This window comes from Alosa alosa, chromosome 7 (assembly GCF_017589495.1).
Source record: "Alosa alosa isolate M-15738 ecotype Scorff River chromosome 7, AALO_Geno_1.1, whole genome shotgun sequence".
Classification (NCBI taxonomy): Eukaryota; Metazoa; Chordata; class Actinopteri; order Clupeiformes; family Clupeidae; genus Alosa; species Alosa alosa.
Window position 1 is genome coordinate 11,677,361 of NC_063195.1, and position 18,800 is coordinate 11,696,160.

At 49.4% G+C, this 18,800-nt stretch overlaps 1 pseudogene; it reads left to right on the forward strand.

The window, feature by feature from the left end:
- LOC125297056 overlaps positions 1-18,800 on the forward strand; it is a 321,071-nt pseudogene that overhangs the window by 214,053 nt on the left and 88,218 nt on the right.

Here is an 18,800-nt window from a genome sequence, read left to right on the forward strand (position 1 = left end):
ATGTTACACCCAAAACACACTGAGGTATGATTAAGAAACATAAGAACACCTCTTTTGAACAATGTGCCAGGTGTCTGATCACAAAATCACACCATTAAATTAGCGAATGTAGACTGGATACAGTCCACTGATCATGTGTTTCAGATCGCTAAATATAGACCCTTGTATCTTTTATCTTGGTATATAACATTAGTTGTACTAACACATGACGTGGAGTCTGTAGCGTGGAGATGGGAGATCCTCATATCCTCCAACAGCACAGGTGTAGCTGCCCTCATCTTCATAACTAACTGGGTGGAGCTGCAGCTGGTTGTTGGTGATCTGCTTTTTCTCTACAGGACGTCCATCTTTACTCCAGATGAATGACGGGCTTCCACTCAGAGTGCAGGTGGTGTTGCAGGTGAGAGTCACATGATCTCCCTCAGTCACACCTCCTTGTCTAGATGAAACAATCTGCAGATCTAAGACAAGTATGAATATGCATGTTTTTCATATATAGATGGACGCAATTTGACAGAAAGTATGATTATATTAATATTAGCATATTGACCCAGCTTGTGTTTATTTACCAACTATTTGCAAAGAAATCCCTGGTGTGCCTGTCATTTTCTGTTTGTTTACATTGGTGGTAATCCTACAGTAATACTGATACTGTTCATCTGCTTTGGTCAGTTGAATCATGTTCAGAGAACATTCCCTGTGTTTATTTTCACTGTCCACTGTGACCCTTTGCTTGTAAATTACATTTTTCGATAAATCAGAATTGATTGACTTCTGGTTTGTCCAGAAAGCTTCTGTAACTCTAAGATAACTGGGGTAGGTGTAAGAGCAGGACATGGTGGCTGATGATCCCTCCAGAGCACAGATGTGTGTAGGGCTGTATGTAACACTCCACTCTGGACCCCCTGCAACACACATCATACATGAAAGAATGTATTAAGCATGGTGTGTTTACATTCCTAAATTGACATATTTAACACATGCAGTTTCCATTCTGCCACCATTTTAGACTTGCTGCTGCATATTGAACTAACTGTAACAGATTGTCTAAAACTAATTTAAACGTTATAAATGAAGTTCACCTTTTTAAAGGTCATGCATTTTGTTGTATCCTTGCTATACTGTTGAATTAAGCATTGGAATCAGAACTGAATCTATAGTATAAGGATGAGGCACATCAACACAACGGTCTCCTGCTGAGCAGGTTTTATTTAATTATCTTACCGATCTTCCGGTATACCCATAATACATTTCAACATTCTAATGTACAGTGGCATGGTCACCATGGACATGACACATTTCATGAGACATATCGTCACATAAAAATAGCATATAGCAATGACAAACTGCAGCCTTGTAAAATTAATTGTTATGATAAGACATGCATGCATCATGAAGGTGTTAATGTATAGATGTGTAGCATGATTGATGATCGGCTCCCCTGTGTTTTGTTCCCCCTGCCCCTGTGCCTGATGGTTTATTCCAATTAGCATGCCCTGAGTGGTATAAAAGTGGCTACCTGGCAGACGGCTTTTATGAATGACTGCTTCCCCCGCCCACCCTCCATTCGAACTCCAGCATCAGGAGTTTATTATTTGGCTACTGTGGTTGTGCAGGTATGATGTTTTGTGTAGTTTGGTTTAGAATGTTTACTGGTGTAGAAGGAGTGAAGTGTGTCGAGCCTGTGTTATCTTGCTTGATTGCTCCACTCCTGGTTGTCTCCTGGTTCAGTGTTTCACATAAGCCTGAAGTTCATTTATTAACTAGGGATGGGCAGAACGAGGCTTTGTGATACAACGAAACGTTTGAAGCAATTGCGCCGGAATGTGTCGAGGTTTCGAAACAATCCGACACACGTAACTCCATGGTGACATCTAGTGGCCAGTTTTGCTAACATTACATTTTGACCGTGAAGCACAACTGCTTCAGACGAAGAATATAAATAGCCAACATGGAATGCAAGATTTAGATCCACAGCCACGTGGTTGATTGGTTAACACTTGCGCGGGCGGCCGAGCCGACGGTGTTCGACTCCCCTGCTGGTGCTTAGAAATTTCAGACTAGTATATGCGTTCAGTAACTAGAACATTTTTATATCTGCCAGTTAGATGTTTTGTTATTTCAGTTTCATAGTACATTATCCTTTGGAATATGCTGGAGAGGAAAATGCTACAATGGTTTTAAAATGTAGGCTATGCTTATGGCCCAGGGTTTTTTTTTTTGGAACATGTTGTAGGGAAATAAAGGATACATGTGAAGCAGGTTAGACTAATCAGGTACAACATGGGAAAAATAAACAACACATTTTTTGTATGTCAACATACATTTTTATTATAACAGTTGTTCTGCCGTCTTGGCATTTAATCTGTTTCTTGTTTTTGAATAAACCTCCCCAGCCTTGGAAAAAATTATTTCACAAGGCACACTTGTTGCTGGCATGCACAAATATTTTTTTGCCATCACAGTTAGGTTTGGATAAACCACTCTCCTCTCCTGCCAGTATTTCAAAGGGTCAGCTGTTCTTGAAATAAAGGCATCAGTCATATATTTTTTTTACTTCTGCTACTATCTAAATATTAACGTCACTAGACTATATCTATCTAAACTATCGCTCACTGTCTGTCTAGCCTGTCAATTAATCTATATCACTAACCTATCAATCACAAGTGCACTATAAATCGCTATATCTTTATATGTCTCTATGTCGCTATATCTCTCAAAATCTCTCTCCTCACAAAAAACCCACAAAGATAGGATGTGTTTGAATGACTTTTAAGCATTCTGGGACTTTGTAATTTAGATCAAACAGGTGTTTAGGCTACTCGGGTAATTGGCTCAAGCAGCAGGTGTGCCACCTGTCCAAACCAAATTGAAACACCCACGAAGCCTCACTAAGCCATGGTCACGTGACATGGGCGTTTTGAACCACACGCCGAAACACTGTTCAAAACACTTCGAAGCTTCGACACTGTTTCGAAACGTCAGCTTCGAGCGTCACATCCCTATTATTAACATCTGCTGTCTGCACTTGGGTTGGGATTGTTGGGTACAATGCATATACTGTATGTGTCTCCCATGGTACCTGTTATACTCTCTAGGGCTATGGTTTGATGCAGTTTTATGCTCTAATGACCCTTTCAAGAGTTCCATTATCAGCATCATAGTTGGCCCCACAAGACTTCCTTTTTAACATTCCATATGTTTATGTTATCTTAATGCAGAGGAAGTAGATTGGGGCCCAAATAGAACGTTCAAGCATTGTTTTTGTTTTTGTTGTTGAAAGGGTCTATATGATTGTATCCCATCCACTTCAGCTGCATTCATCTGATGTCCTCTCATGGACCGTTGGGGGTGATTAAATAAGGGACGAGCACTGCTGTGCTATCTGTGAGTGGCTTCCCGCTGGCCTGTGTAGCTTACTGATTGGTTGGACTAGTCCAAGAGTTTATGGTAGGGGAGTTGAATCACGATGTGGTGGTGTGTAGTTTTTCACTGTATGCATGTTCACAATATGTTTCGCTTCAGTGTTGAATTGGGCTAGATTGATATGCACATTTATTGGACAGATCCTTCAAACACATCATCTCCATATGGAAGCTCAGCCACCCTGTTCTAGAGGCTGCCATAGACAGATGAAGGCACTGACTTAGTGTGATTTTACTTACTTAGTAGTTACTTTTACTACTTACTTACTTAGTACTTTACTTACTTTTACTGACTTAGTGTGATCTTATTCATCATCTATCATGATAAGAAAAGGTAGAAACACAATGGCTGTCTATGCAGATTTGCTGTACTAAAGACACTCTGAATAGATCCAAGCACAATACTCACAAAACCAAAAGGGTTCATCAGTTACACAGTACGACACAACATTCACTTTTTTCATTTTTTGAGGGCTAACACTATTAATGAGAAACATATTTAACACATATATGTTTTCCTTTAGGCCTGCATCTCTCCAATAGCTTACATTCACTAACACTTCTGTCCACACACAGACATACTGCCCCCCTCACTGGTCACTCACCTTCACAGGACCGCCATTCATTTCTATTATAGTAGTAGGTGATGCCACACCAAAGGTAACCATCGTTGTCCACAGTGGTGCAGTCTCTATACTCCTTGCCCTTATAGCGGAAGGGGAACACACAGGGTTTACTGTGTGAGGCTGTGCTCACAGTCACCATAGAAACTGCAGCAGAACACAGAGATGGCAGAGATGAGGTTAGTAAGCAACTACAACTAATCCAAACTAGATGTACCGCATAGCGGTACAAAATATGACCGCCGCTCAGTCCTGTACATCCGTTCCGCGAAAATAAATCGCACTTCAATTTGTCTCCATATTTTACTCCATCCTCCACTCTTGAAACTTTTGTGTATGCTTGTTTGGCATGCCTGAGTGTGTGTGTGCGGCTGCACAGAAAGTAGCCTACTGGTGCTGAAAAGGTGAATAGATTGTAGAATAGCCAAAGAAGATGTAGCATTGTTATAAAACCTTTAAAATCTCTAAACAATCACAAGTAGGGCAGTTCATCACAGTTCATCCATTGCAACTGGATTGATGAAAGGTCACTTACACCTGTAGGCTACGTTGTATTTGGGAAAAGCAAAAGGTATCAGCAAAATGTTATATTTTTATTTTTATTTATTTATTTATAAACAAAAACATCTCTGTCGGTTCCTAGCCGTTTTCAACAGCTATCAAAAACAAAGGTCATTTTTGGATGGATGGATTTTTTGTGAATGTTTCTTCTTCTACATAAGATTTTAGTCATCTTTAGTTCATGTAATACTTTATTGTCAATGCACAAATTAAGTAACAGTAGTCTGAAAACGAAATGCTGTTTTACATCTAGTGGTGCAAATAACTGACATGTCCAAATGGGCCTTGATGAAATGCGCCGCTAGACTGTTCATCTGGGCCAAAGTTGAAGAGCTGTTGTCCGTTATTGTTCGTGCAAATATAGGCTGATTCATGTTCCCTTGCATTGTGTAACTGAGGTCCATGGCTAGTCTGGCTTTCACCAGACCAACCTCAATCTTTAAGAAATCAAAAAATAAATAGCGGGCAGATCAGGCTGGGTTCACCAAGCCTAGTCCATAGGCACCCGATATTGTTCACGCTTGTGGCTATTCTAAATGCAAAATGCATCAGGGAGTTATGACAAAACTGTAACTAACACACTAGATCCTAATAGAAACCTGTTAGCTTCCCTAAGCTACAGGTAGGCCTATAAAGGTAGGCCTATTTACAACATAAATTGTCAATAGGCTATGCTGGCGACACAAATAAAATCTCCTTTGAAACCAATGGCTTACGCCTTACAGTATCATGGGACTTAAACTGCCATATCGTATGAAAAGTTTTGTAATAAAATTCACGCAGCTCCATGAATCAAGGAAGCGCTGAATGAAGTAGCCACTTCTAAATGGGACCCACTACACAGTAGCTTAAGTTGTGTTGCTAAAGCAGCCATAATGAAATGAAGGTGTCATTGTTTGGGTACTTCACACACACGCTTTTTAATTTCACAGACTACAACTACCAAGCTGGAATCAAAGCACATCGATTCCCCCTCTCACACCCTGCACGCACTTAAAAAAAAAATAAACAGGCGTGCCTCAGCCTCGCATGTATAGGCAAAACTGTATCTGTCACGGTTCAGACAGACGACCAGAGGACCACAATTGCGTCACCAGAAAGTTTATTAAACTTAAGGGAAAAGGGAAGTAGGGAGTGAGTGAAGGCTCAGGGTTACTGGGAATAACCGGGATTTCCATCAAAGCGCTGGGTCTGTGTGCCCCCAGTGGCAGCGTCGTCCCTATGACGACGGTGGTGGGTGGTCCGAAGTCCTGGGGGGGGAACACAGGACACAACGGGCGGATGAAACAAGGCAGAAGTACAGTTCAAGGAGATCCAAATTGTGTAGTAGCAAGGCAGAAGGCTGGTCAGAGTTACCGGATCAAGAGTAGTCAGGAGTCACGGCGCAGAAAAGCAGGTCTGATTCTCTGGGGCAGAAGAGTATCCAAGATTCAGGCAGGTCCAGGGTCACAAAACAAGAGTGAGCCAGAAGCGCTTGAAAGCAAACAGGTTCGGGTGTGAGCTTTGCAGGCGATCTGACAAAGGGAGAGCTGAAAGACAGGGCTTTAAATACTGGGAGAGGTTAGTGGGTAATGCAGCAGCTGGCAGAGTAATTAGAGCAGAGCAGAGCAGGGACAGGTGGAGCTAGTTAGGCTGAGTAGAGAGAGTGGTGAGCAGAGTGGAAGATAGTGGAAACCAATTAAGGTGGTAACCCGGTGGAGGGAGGGGCTCATGACAGAACCCAAGGGGGGACGGCCCCAGAAGTCCTAAGATAACCAGCCACGCGGGCGGAGGGAGGGGAGCCGGAGGAGGGCTAGAACTCCCCTCGAGAGGCGGTCCGAAAAGTGAACGCCCTCATCCCTCGGAGGAAGCCGGAGGGTCGTGGGTTGGGAGATGGGACAGGTCCTGAGACAGGGTCAGGCACAGGAGGGAAGCTGGGCGGGCAGGGCGGTTAGGGACCCCTCTGGGGCGACCCCTACGGATTGCAGGTTGATCGGGATGCCGCCCGTTGGTGGAAGGCGGTGATGAGAGTCCTATCCACAATCCGACTAGCTGGCACCCAGGTCCTTTTCCTCAGGTCCATAGCCCTCCCAGTCAATGAGGTACTGAGGCCCCTACCCTCCGCCTGGACCGAAGCAGGCGGCGGACGTGTAAAAACCAGACCACCATCGACGAGCCGGGAGGAGGAGGACAAGGCGCAGCAGGGACCAGCGGACTCTCATGAATGGGCTTAATCTTAGACACATGGAAAGTGGGGTGCACCCTCATGGAATTAGGCAGTTGGAGCCGGACAGCAGTTGGGCTAATCACTCTTTACGATAGGGAATGGGCCAAGGAAACCGGAGGTGCCAGCTTTGGCGACTCCACCCTGAGTGGCAGGTTCTTGATGACAACCACCCCTTGACCAACATGGTAGGTGGGAGCAGGAATTCTCCGACGGTTGGCCCCGGTAGTGTAGCTGGCAACGGATCTGGAGGAGTGTGGCTCCGGGCTTGTGACCAGGTGCGCGACATCGCCGGGCAAAAGCAAGTGCAGATGGGCAAGTAACCTCCCCTTCCTGGCTGGCAAATAGAGGAGGCTGGTATCCATAAACACATTGGAAGGGGACATACCGGATGGCAGAGCAGGTCAGAGAATTGTGTGCGACTCTACCCATGTCAATTGCTGGGCGACCAGGAGTGGGGGTTGGCGCGGAGGTCATGCATCGCAGTGCCTTCTCGAGCTCCTGATTTTGCCCGCTCTGACTGCCCATTGGATTGGGATGGAATCCTGAAGTCAGACTGACTGTGGCTCCCAGCAGGTGACAGAACTCCTTCCAAAAAGCGTGGAGGAGAATTGTGGGCCACGGTCAGAAACTACATCCTTTGGCAGTCCGTGGATCCGAAGACGGTTCCAGGACCACCTGGGCGGTGCCCTTGGCGGTTGGGAGCTTGGGGAGGGGGAACGGTGTGCCATCTTGCTGAATCGGTCAACTATGGTGAGAATGACGGTCATGCCACTTGAAGGGGGGCAGCCCCGTGACAAAGTCAAAGGCGATGTGTGAGACCAGGGACGCCTGGGCACAGGCAGGGGCTGCAGCAATCCGGCTGGGGGCTGGCAGGACGCACTTGTGTTGGTTGCAGATGGGGGCAGGCTTGGGCGAATTCCCCGTACATCCCTTCTCAGAGAGGGCCACCAGAACCTCTGGGCGAGCAGGTTGTGGGCGCGGGTGGAGCCAGGGGTGACAAGCTAGGGGGAGTCATGTCCCCACTGAATGACCTGGGACCCAGGTTTTCGGGACAAAAAGGCGGGTCAGCTGGGCAAGCTGGGACCTGGCTGGTTACGGAGAGCTTCCAGCACCTGTTCCTCAACAGCCCAGGTCAGAGCTGCTACGATGCAGGGACTTGGCAGAATCGACACAGGATCCTTGGAGGGGTGTCATCCTCCTGGAATTGACGGGAGAGGGCGCCTGGCTTGGTGTTAAGTGATCCAGGCCGGTATGACAGAGTGAAATTAAGCCTGGTGAAGAACAGGGCCCAGCGGGACTGCCTGGAGTTCAACCGCTTGGCCCGCGCGGATGTACTCCAAGTTCTTATGATCGGTCCAAACGAGAAATGGAATGGTGGACCCCTCCAGCCAGTGACGCCACTCCTCCAAGGCAAGCTTCACAGCCAGCAGCTCGGTTCCCTATGTCGTGAATTGCACTCAGGGGGACAACTGACGTGAGAAAAAGGCACAGGGATGGAGCTTCCTATCCTCCCCAGCCCACTGAGAAATCACAGCACCAACTCCCACATCCGAGGCGTCCACCTCCACAATGAATTGCCGGTCCACATCAGGCATCTGGAGGATGGGAGCGGAGGTGAACCTTACCTTGAGGGTACTGGAAGGCTTTGTCGGCTGCTGGGGTCCAGGTGAAGGGTTGCTTGGTGCTGGTTAGAGCAGTGAGAGGGGCAGCAATGGTACTGTAGTTCCGGATAAACTTTCTATAGAAGTTAGCAAACCCCAGAAACTGTTGCAGCTTCTTTCTGTTTTCTCGAACTGGCCATGAAGTGACTGCTGATATTTTGGCAGGATCCATCTGGATACTTCCTCTGCCACTATGTACCCCAGGAAGGCCACTGTCTTGACGTGAAACTCACATTTTCTGCCTTGGCGAGAGGGAATTCTCAGGAGACCATGAAGGACTTGCTGGACATGGCGATGGGTGTGTTCAGACAGGTTTCTGGAGTAGATTAAGATGTCATCCAGGTAAACAGAAGACAAACTTTTGTTTTAATATGTCCCGCAGCACATCATTCACTAGAGCCTGGAACACAGCAGGAGCATTGGTGAGCTAAAAGGCATAACCAGATACCGTGAGTGGCCTGTTGGTGTATTGAATGCGGTTTCCATTCATCTCCCTCCGGATCGCACTAGGTGGTAAGCGTTCTGAGATCCAACTTGGTAAAAAAACAGTGGCTCCCTGGAGCAACTCAAAAGGCAGAGGTGAGCAGAGGCAGAGGTAAACGGTTCTTCACTGTGATGTCGTTGAGTCCCCTGTAGCTCATGCAGGGCTAAGAGATCCGTCCTTCTTCCCCACAAAGAAGAAGCCAGCACCAGCAGGAGATGAAGATGGGCGGATTAATCCTGCGGACAGAGAGTCGTTGATGTAGTCCCATGGACAAAAACAACAAGGAGCAGACAACGACAAAAGACTGCCCTTTGAGGGGCCGCTCCAGGAGGAGGTCGATGGCACAGTCGTCATGATCGGTGAGGGGGCAGAGATGTGGCTCTTGCTTTGTTAAACACTTCTCTGAGACCATGGTAGCATTCTGGGGGGGACATTGGAGAGGTCCAGGATGAGTTAGTAAGGTACTGGCGAGGGGTAAAATCTTGACAGCAAGCAGGCGGGTTAGGTGGCAGTCCTCTCCCCTCCCCGTCACCCGGTCACCCAGTCGAGCTGAGGGTTGTGCCGGCCGAACCATGGGTAACCCAGGATGAGGGTTACCTGAGAAGGGAGCAGGGAACTGGATAGTTTCTTATGGTTTCGGACAGACCCATCCAGACCCGGGGCATTATTTATGAGTGACCGATCCGGTAAGTGTCCGCCCAGTGCCGGGCAGGAATAGGAGGTGTCAAGCGGTGGTTCTCCAGTCCCAGTTGGCGTGCCAACTTGATGTCCATTATGTTGGCTTAGGCGCCAGAATCCACCAAAGAGCAGCCAGGGTGTGAGTTGAGTCAGAGAGGCGGAGAGTGAACCTGCAGCAGGGGTTTTGTCGAGACTGGATGGTCATTGAGCTCAACCGACTCTCCCTATGCCCGTGAGCTTGCCTTTAAAAGGCAAGGATTACCACACGATGTCATCACCTCCAATAGAGGCAGAGGTTTTGATGGGGTGAAGCGGCTGGCGCTCTGCAGGAGTGAGAGAGGCTCGCCCAATCTCCATGGGCTCAAAGACTGGTCAGCTGACTTGGGTGGGTGGCAGTAGATGACGAAGGCAGTGGGATCTCCAATGCCATTGGTTGGTGGACTCCCGGGCCCCTCTCTCCGCGGCGACGTGGTCTGTATCCTTCTGTCGATCCGGACAGTCAGTGCGACAAACTTCATCAAGTGGAAACGGTTCTAAATGGAGACCAACTCGTCTCTGATAAGGCCAAACTGCGGAAGAACGCCACCACCAACGATGGTGGTGTTCAAGAACTTCGCCTGCCAGGGTTGGGAAGTCGATGGAATGGTCTGGCGACTGCACGTCTGCCTTGTCGATCACTGAACAGTTCACGAGGCACGCCTCTGCGGTTGGTGAATCCAGGTCAAACACCTTCGGCATCTCCTCAAAGCAAACAGACCGAAGGTTGCACATGCTTGGGGGGTTTGGCGTTAGAACTCCTGCTAATTCCCCAGAGTGAGGAAGCTCGCAAATCCAGGTAGTGATGGCATACTCAACTTTGGCCCCTTCCGTGGCGAAGGTCCTGGCTGCAAGGAGAACTGAAGTCGCAGCTAGTCAGGAATATGGCGGACCTGGGTTGAATCGCCGATTGTTCGGGGTTTCCTGGGTTCCGACAGCGCCTGGCTATGGCCGGGGCAGGTAACTTCCGAGGGGCAGGGCTGGTGGGCAGACTACCTGGAACTGGGCGGCCGGAGTGGCTGGGGTAAGGTTGGTGAGGAGTTGGATGATCATGGCGGTTGTTGTTGCTGCTGGAACTGCTGCTGGCTGCTGGGGAACTGCTGGATGCTGTTGGTAAAATGAATTGCCAGGAGGTGATGTCGCTTGCGCGGGTTAGTCTCTCTAGGTGTTCAGCAGGCGCTGCATGGCAGGGGTTGCCCAGGTTCGCTCGGTTTCCATGTCGGGGAAGTGTGCGCTGAGTCCATGATAGCCGATCAGACTGTCAATGCGTCTGTGTACAGGCCACCAGAGGAGACCACAATTCGTCACACCAGAAAGTTTATTAAACTTAAGGAAAAAGGGAAGTAGGAGGAGTGAAGGCTCCAGGGTTACTGGGAATAACCGGGATTCCAGTCCACGCGCTGGGTCTGTGTGCCCCAGTGGCAGCGTCGTCCTATGCATCGACGGTGGTGGGTGGTCCGAAGTCCTGGGGGGAATGAACAGACACAACGGGCGGATGAAACAAGGCAGAAGTAGCGTTCAAAGGGAGATCAAATTAAAGGTAGCAAGGCAGAAGGCTGGTCAGAGTTATCGATCGTAAGAGTAGTCAGGAGTCGTTCTGACAGAAAGCAGGTCTGATTCTCTGGGGCAGAAGAGTATCCAAGATTCAGGCAGGTCCAGGGTCACAAACAAAGGAGCCAGAGCCTTGCAGCAAACAGGTTCCAGGTGTGAGCTTTGCAGACGATCTGGACAAAGGAGAGCTGAAAGACAGGGCTTTAAATACTGGGAGAGGTTAGTGGGTAATGCAGCTGCAGCTGGCAGAGTAATTAGAGCAGGCAGGCAGGGACAGGTGGAGCTAGTTAGGCTGAGTAGAGAGAGGGTGAGCAGAGTGGAAGATAGTGGAAACCAATTAAGGTGGTAACCCGTGGGTGGAGAGGGCTCATGACAGAACCCCAAGGGCTGACCCCAGGAGTCCCAAGAGCAACACCCGAGGCGGGCAGGAGGAGGGCTAGGAACTCCTCCGAGCGGTCAGTAAGCGTCCTCATCCTCGGGGAGGAGGAAGCCCGGAGGAGTGCGTGGTTGGGAGATGGGATTGGAGTCCTGAGACAGGGTCAGGCACAGGGCGGAAGCTAGGCGGGCAGGGCGGTTGGGGACCCCTCTGGGGCTTCTGGTTACCCAGGTTGATCAGGATACCGTTGGTGGAAGGCGGTGATGAGAGTCCTATCCACAATCCGACTAGCTGGCACCCAGGTCCTTTCCTCAGGTCCATAGCCCTCCCAGTCAATGTGGTACTGGAGGCCCCTACCCCTCCCGTCTGGACGAAGCAGGCGTGAGCCCGGTGTAAGCAGACCACCATCGCGGCGAGGAGGAGGAGACAGAGCGCAGCAGGGACCAGCGGACTCTCTGTGAACGGGCACAATCTTGGAGCACATGAGGTCAAGTTGCACCCTCATGGAATTAGGCAGTTGGAGCCGGACAGCAGTTGGGCTAATCACTCTTCTGAGTAGGGAATGGGCCCAGGAACCGAGGTGCCAGCTTTTGCGACTCCACCCTGAGTGGCAGGTTCTTCGATGACAACCACACCCTTTGACCCGGCATGGTAGGTGGGAGCAGGAATTCTCCGACGGTTGGCCCGGTAGGTGGCCAGCTGTAACGGATCTGAGGAGTGTGGCTCAGGCTTGTGACCGGAATGCTGACATTGTCGACGGGCAAAAGCAAGTGCAGATGGGCAACCTCCCCTTCCTGGCTGGCAAATAGAGAGGCTGGTATCCATAAACACATTGGAAGGGGACATACCGATGGCAGAGCAGGTCAGAGAATTGTGTGCTGCACTCTACCCATGTCAATTGCTGCGACCAGGGTGGGGGTTCTTGGTCATGCATCGCAGTGCCTTCTCGAAGCTCCTGATTTGCCAGCTCTGACTGCCCATTGGATTGGGGATGGAATCAGGAAGTCAGACCTGACTGTGGCTCCCAGCAGGTGACAGAACTCCTTCCAAAGCGGAGAGGGTGTGAGCCCGCGGTCAGAAACTACATCAACTGGCAGTCCGTGGATCAAGAATACCCAGGACCACCTGGGCGGGTCTCCTGGCGGATTGGGAAGCTTGGGGAGGAGCGAGGTGTGCCATCTTGCTGAATCGGTCAACTATGGTGAGAATGACGGTCATACCACTTGGAAGGGGCAACCATGACAAAAGTCGAGGCGATGTGAGACCAGGGCGATGGGCAGTGAGGGGCTAAGCAATCCCGGCTGGGGGCTGGCAGGGCGACTTGTGTTGGTTGCAGATGGGGCGAGCGGTCCCGTGCATCCCTTCTCAGAGAGGGCCACCAGAACCTCTGGGCTGACAGGTTGTAAGTGCTTGAGGTGGAGCCAGGGTGACAAGCTGGGCGGGGTCATGTCCCCACTGAATGACCTGGGACCTCAGGTTTTAGGGGGACAAAAAGTGGTCCCAGCTGGGCAAGCTGGGACCTGGCTGGTTCACGGAGAGCTTCCAGCACCTGTTCCTCAACAGCCCAGGTCAGAGCTGCTCACGATGCAGGGACTTGGCAGAATGAACACAGGATCCTTGGAGGGTGTCATCCTTCTGGAATTGCGGAGAGGGCGTCTGGCTTGGTGTTGCGTGATCCAGGCGGTATGACAGAGTGAAATTAAGCCTGGTGAAGAACAGAGGTTTGGGGACTGCCTGGAGTTCAACGTTTGGCCGTGGATGTACTCCAAGTTCTTATGATGGGTCCCAAGCGAGAAATGGAATGGGTGGACCCCCTCCAGCCAGTGGCGCCACTCCTCCAAAGCAAGCTTCACAGCCAGCGGCTGGGTTCCCTATGTCGTAATTGCACTCCAGAGGGGACAACCGGCGGCGTGAGAAAAGGCACAGGGATGGAGCTTCCTATCCTCCGCAGCCCACTGAGAAATCACAGCACCAACTCCCACATCGGCGTCCACCTCCACAATGGTGCCGGTCCACATCAGGCATCTGGAGGATGGGGCGGAGGTGAACTGCTACCTTGAGGGTACTGAAGGCTTTGTCAGTGCTGGGGTCAGGTGAAGGGTTGCTTGGTGCTGGTTAGAGCAGTGAGAGGGCAACAATGGTACTGTAGTTCGGATAAACTTTCTATAAGTTAGCAAACCCAGAAACTGTTGCAGCTTCTTTCTGTTCTCGGAACTGGCCATGAAGTGACTGCTGATATTTTGCTTGGGGGATCCATCTGGATACTTCCCTCTGCCACTATGTACCCCAAGGAAGGCCACTGTCTTGGCCGTGAAACTCACATTTCTCTGCCTTGGCGTGGGAATTCTCCAGGGAGGCGATGAAGGACTTGCGCTGGACATGGCGGGTGTGTTCCAGACAGGTTTCTGGAGTAGATTAAGGATGTCATCCAGTGGCGAAGACAAACTTGTTTTAACATGTCCCATAGCACATCATTCACTAGAGCCTGGAACACAGCAGGAGCATTGGTGAGGCCAAAGGCATAACCAGATACTCGTGAAGTAGCCTGTTGGTGTATTGAATCGCGGTTTTCCATTCATCTCCCACTCGGATCACATACCTAGGTGGTAAGCGTTTCTGGGAGATCAGCGAGTAAAAACAGTGGCTCCTGGGCAACTCAAAGGCAGAAGGTGAGCAGAGGCGGGGGTAGCGGTTCTTCACTGTGATGTCGTTGAGTCCCCTGTAGTGATGCAGGGGCGAAGATCCGTCCTTCTTCCCCACAAAAGAAGCCAGCACCAGCAGGAGATGAAGATGGTGCCGGATTAATCCCTGCGGACACAAAGTCGTTGATGTAGTCCTCCATGGACTTTCTTTCAGGAGCAGACGAATAAAAGCGGCCCTTTGGAGGGGCGTTCCAGGAAGGAGGTCGATGGCACAGTAAATGCAGTCGGTGAGGGGGCAGGAATGTGGCTCTTGCTTTTGTTAAAACACTTCTCTGAGACCATGGTAGCATTCTGGGACATTGGAGAGGTCAGGGCAGAGTTGGTGGGTACTGGCGGGGTGAGTCTTGACAGCAAGCAGGCAGGTTGGGGTGACAGTCCTCTCCCACTCCCTGATCACCCGGTCACCCAGTCGAGCTGAGGGGTTGTGCGGTGAGGCCATGGGTAACCCAGGATGAGGGTTGGCCTGGAAGAAGGGAGCAGGTGAAACTGGATAGTTTCTTGATGGTTTCGGACAGGCCCATCAGACCCGGGGCGTGACATGGTGGCCGATCCAGTAAGTGTCCGTCCAGTGCCGGGCAGGAATAGGAGGTGTCAAGCGGTGGTTCTCCAGTCCCAGTTGGCGTGCCAGCGGTGATGTCCATTATGTTGGCCAGTAGCCAGAATCCACCAGAGCAGCCAGGGTGTGAGTTGAGTCAGAGAGGCGGAGGTGAACCTGCAGCAGGGGTTTGCGGTCGGAGGACTGGATGGTCATTGAGCTCAACCGGACTCTCCTATGCCCGGTGAGTAAAAGGGCAGGTTACCACCACGATGTCCATCACCTCCACAATAGAGGCAGAGGTTTGAGGGTGAACTGGCGCCTGCAGAGAGGGCCCATCTCCATGGGGCTCAGACTGGTCAAGCTGAGCTTGGGTGAGTGGCAGTAGATGACAGGAGCCCAGTCGGATCTCTCTCGAATGCCCGGTGGTTGGTGGACCTTGGCCCCTCTCCACGACTGACGGGTCTGTATCCTTCTGTCGATCCGGACAGTCAGTGCGATAGCTTCATCAAGAGTGGAAGGCAGTTCATGGGAGACCAACTTCGTCCCTTGATATAGTTGGCCAAGCTATGGAAGAACGCGTCCACCAACGATGGTGTGTTCCAAGAACCCGTCTTGCCAGGGTTCAGGAAGTCGATGGAATGGTCTGGCGACTGCACGTCTGCCTTGTCGAATACTGAACAGTTCACGAGGCGCCTCTGCGGTTGGTGAATCCAGGTCAAACACCTTCAGCATCTCCTCAGCAAACAGGTCGGAAGGTTGCACATGCGGGGGTTTGACGTTAGAACTCTGCTGTTCCCCAGAGTCGAGCTCGGCCCGTCAGGTGAGTGATGGCGCCACCCAACTTTGGCCCCTTCAGTGGCGAAGGTCCTTGGCTGCAAGGAGAACTGAAGTCGCAGCTAGTCAGGAATGGCGGACCTGGGTTGAATCACCGTTGAACCGCTCTGGGTTTCCCCAATCTTGGGTTCCGGAGCGGCTGCAATGACCGGGCAGGTAACTCGGGGGGCAGGGCTGGTGGGCAGACTGCCTGGAACTGGGCGGTGAAGCGGAGTGGCTGGGGTAAGGTTGGTGAGGAGTTGGATGATCATGGCGAAGTTGTTGTTGCTGCTGGAACTGCTGCTGGTGCTGCTGGAACTGCTGATGCTGTTGGTGGCCGACCTGAAGCAGGGGAGGTGATGTGCCGCTCATCTTGGGCTAGCCCTCTCTCAGTGTGTTCCAGGCGTTGCATGGCCGGTGGGTTGCTCAGGTTAAATGGTTTCCATGTAGGGAAGTGCGCGCTGAGTCCATGATGGTCCAGATCATTACTGTCACGGTTCAGACAGGCGACCAGAGGACCACAATTGCGTCACACCAGAAAGTTTATTAAACAGGGGAAAAGGGAAGTAGGGAGTGAGGAAGGCTCCAGGGGTTACTGGGAATAACAGGATTTCGGTCCAATCGCGCTGGGTCTGTGTGCCCCCAGTGGCAGCGATGTGTCCTATGGCGCCCGGTGGTGGGTGGTCCAGGAAGTCCTGGGGGAACACAGACACCTGGCAGAGGCCCGGATGAAACAAGGCAGAAGTACAGTTCAAGGGAGATCCAAATTCGTAGTAGCAAGGCAGAAGGCTGGTCAGAGTTACGGGGGAGTAGTCAGGAGTCGTTACGGGCAGAAAGCAGGTCTGATTCTCTGGGGCAGAAGAGTATCAAAGATTCAGGCAGGTCCAGGGTCACAAAACAAAGAGTCAGCCAAGCTGCGAGCAAACAGGTTCTGGGTGTGAGCTTTGCAGACGATCTGACAAAGGAGAGCTGAAAGACAGGGCTTTAAATACTGGGAGAGGTTAGTGGGTAATGCAGCGCAGCTGGCAGAGTAATTAGAGCAGAGCAGAGCAGGGACAGGTGGAGCTAGTTAGGCTGAGTAGAGAGAGTGGTGAGCAGAGTGGAAGATAGTGGAAACCAATTAAGGTGGTAACCCGGTGGAGTGAGAGGGCTCATGACAGTATCAGACCGGTGTAACGTTGGCTTCCATTGCACAGAATGATTTTTGTAGCACATGCAACAAATGACAGTCGAAAGATACAATTACAGTGCTGCTATCAATTTGCTTGGTATAACCGCATTTATAGTTTTCTACAAATGCAATCAATCAAATTGGCCTCCATCACTCAACCAACATATAACGGTAACATTACCTAGGTCCTTATTGATATTATAAGATTAACGTACCTGCAGTAAAAACCAAGCATGTCCGATAAACATCCTCAGATTTATTTCGGCTTCAAGAAGAAATGGGAATTATATTTCATGTGAACATCATCCTATCCTTATTGGACGTTCTCTGCGGTAAACTATAGTCCTTGTAGGAAGCGTCCATTGTTATTCCAACCCACGTTTAACTTCCAACAAAATTACGTCTCACTGCAGCGATCGCCATCTAGTGGACAAACGACTACTTATCTTCAATACTGGAAATGCAGCCTTGATGATGATGATGATGAATATATATTTTGGCTTTCTTTTAATCCTACTGAATTTGTAATTATGTATCGGCCGTTCTAATACCGATAGTATGTGGGTGCCTGTGTGTGTGTGCATATGTATATGTGTGCACCGTCATCTACAGCCAATGTGTAATACAGTCACTAAATGTACACATAATCTATTTTTTTTAAGACCCCCATGGATGAAATTCTACGAAACTTGGCATACCCCAGAGAATGCCAGTCAATCATACAAATAAAAATGGTGCAGTTCTGAACATCTTAACTGAAGATAGGGCGATTAAAGCAGAATAATATTGCATTTTCATTTTACGGGGTGCAAATCACAAATAAGTGATTATTGGCCAGATTGATGTAGGCCCTTGAGACCAACATACCATAAAAAGATTCTTCATCCTCAGTGCCACGGTTCAGGTAGTTATTTAGGAAAAACTGCTTTTTTTGCGGTTCGGGGGCCCAGCACGGGGAGTGGCCCCCCGGGGACGAAATGACATTTTTCCGTAAAAGTCTAGTGGGGCTACATACCCACCAAATTTCATGTCCACCGGTGTTTCGGTGTCCCGGGTATCGTTGACCAAATATTCAGGAAGTAGATGACGGGGGGGGGAGGGAATTTCGTCGTAATAAACGATCATAATAAAACAATTATCACAATGGTGTGTCAAACATAGGCACTTTGAACAGATCCAAACACACACAACACAATACTATACTATACTATACTATACCTAAAACTCAGTCAGAATTTTTTTTTATTTGTTTTAATTGTATTTCATGATTTATTTTAAACACTGGATCAAATAAAAAACATTCTTGCAAATAAAAGCAATACTCAATGATATTGTAGTGTTGGCAAAGCAATTCCTCCACTTTTTACTACAAAGCACTGCACTGTCCTTCCAAGTTTTCTAATGACCTCATTTCCAGGAAGCTCAGCCTCTCTCCGATTGGGGGCAGAGGGCTGGTCAGGACACTGGATTTCTGCATGATGATTGGAGGGAACTGTTAAAGGGACCTCTTTTGATTGACAGTGTCCAGACACACACACACTCCTCACTCACTCATTCATTACAGTGCATGTGAAATGCACTGTACTGTTCTTCCCTAAGGCTTCTTCTTCTTCTTCTTCTTCTTCTTCTTCATCTTCTTCTAACATAATTAATGCAGCTTCAACTGTTTAAGTGAAACTTCATTTCAAACTATGTTACGTAGGTCTTACTTACTGTAGGACTTCTGGGCAATGTATTTTTCATCTTTGTAACTTTTTTATACTTTTCAACTATTTATTAAAACTACTCAAAATTTCCCCATAGACTTAATATTAGGCTGATGACATCACAATGGACTAATTAATTTGATTTGCACCTGTATCAACTTCCAGCTGCTCATATAGGCCCCATCAAAGAATCAGTTCAACTGATTGCACCTGTATCAACTACTTTCTGCTGAACTAGGCCAACTCTCTCTGTGTCTCTCCATTCTACA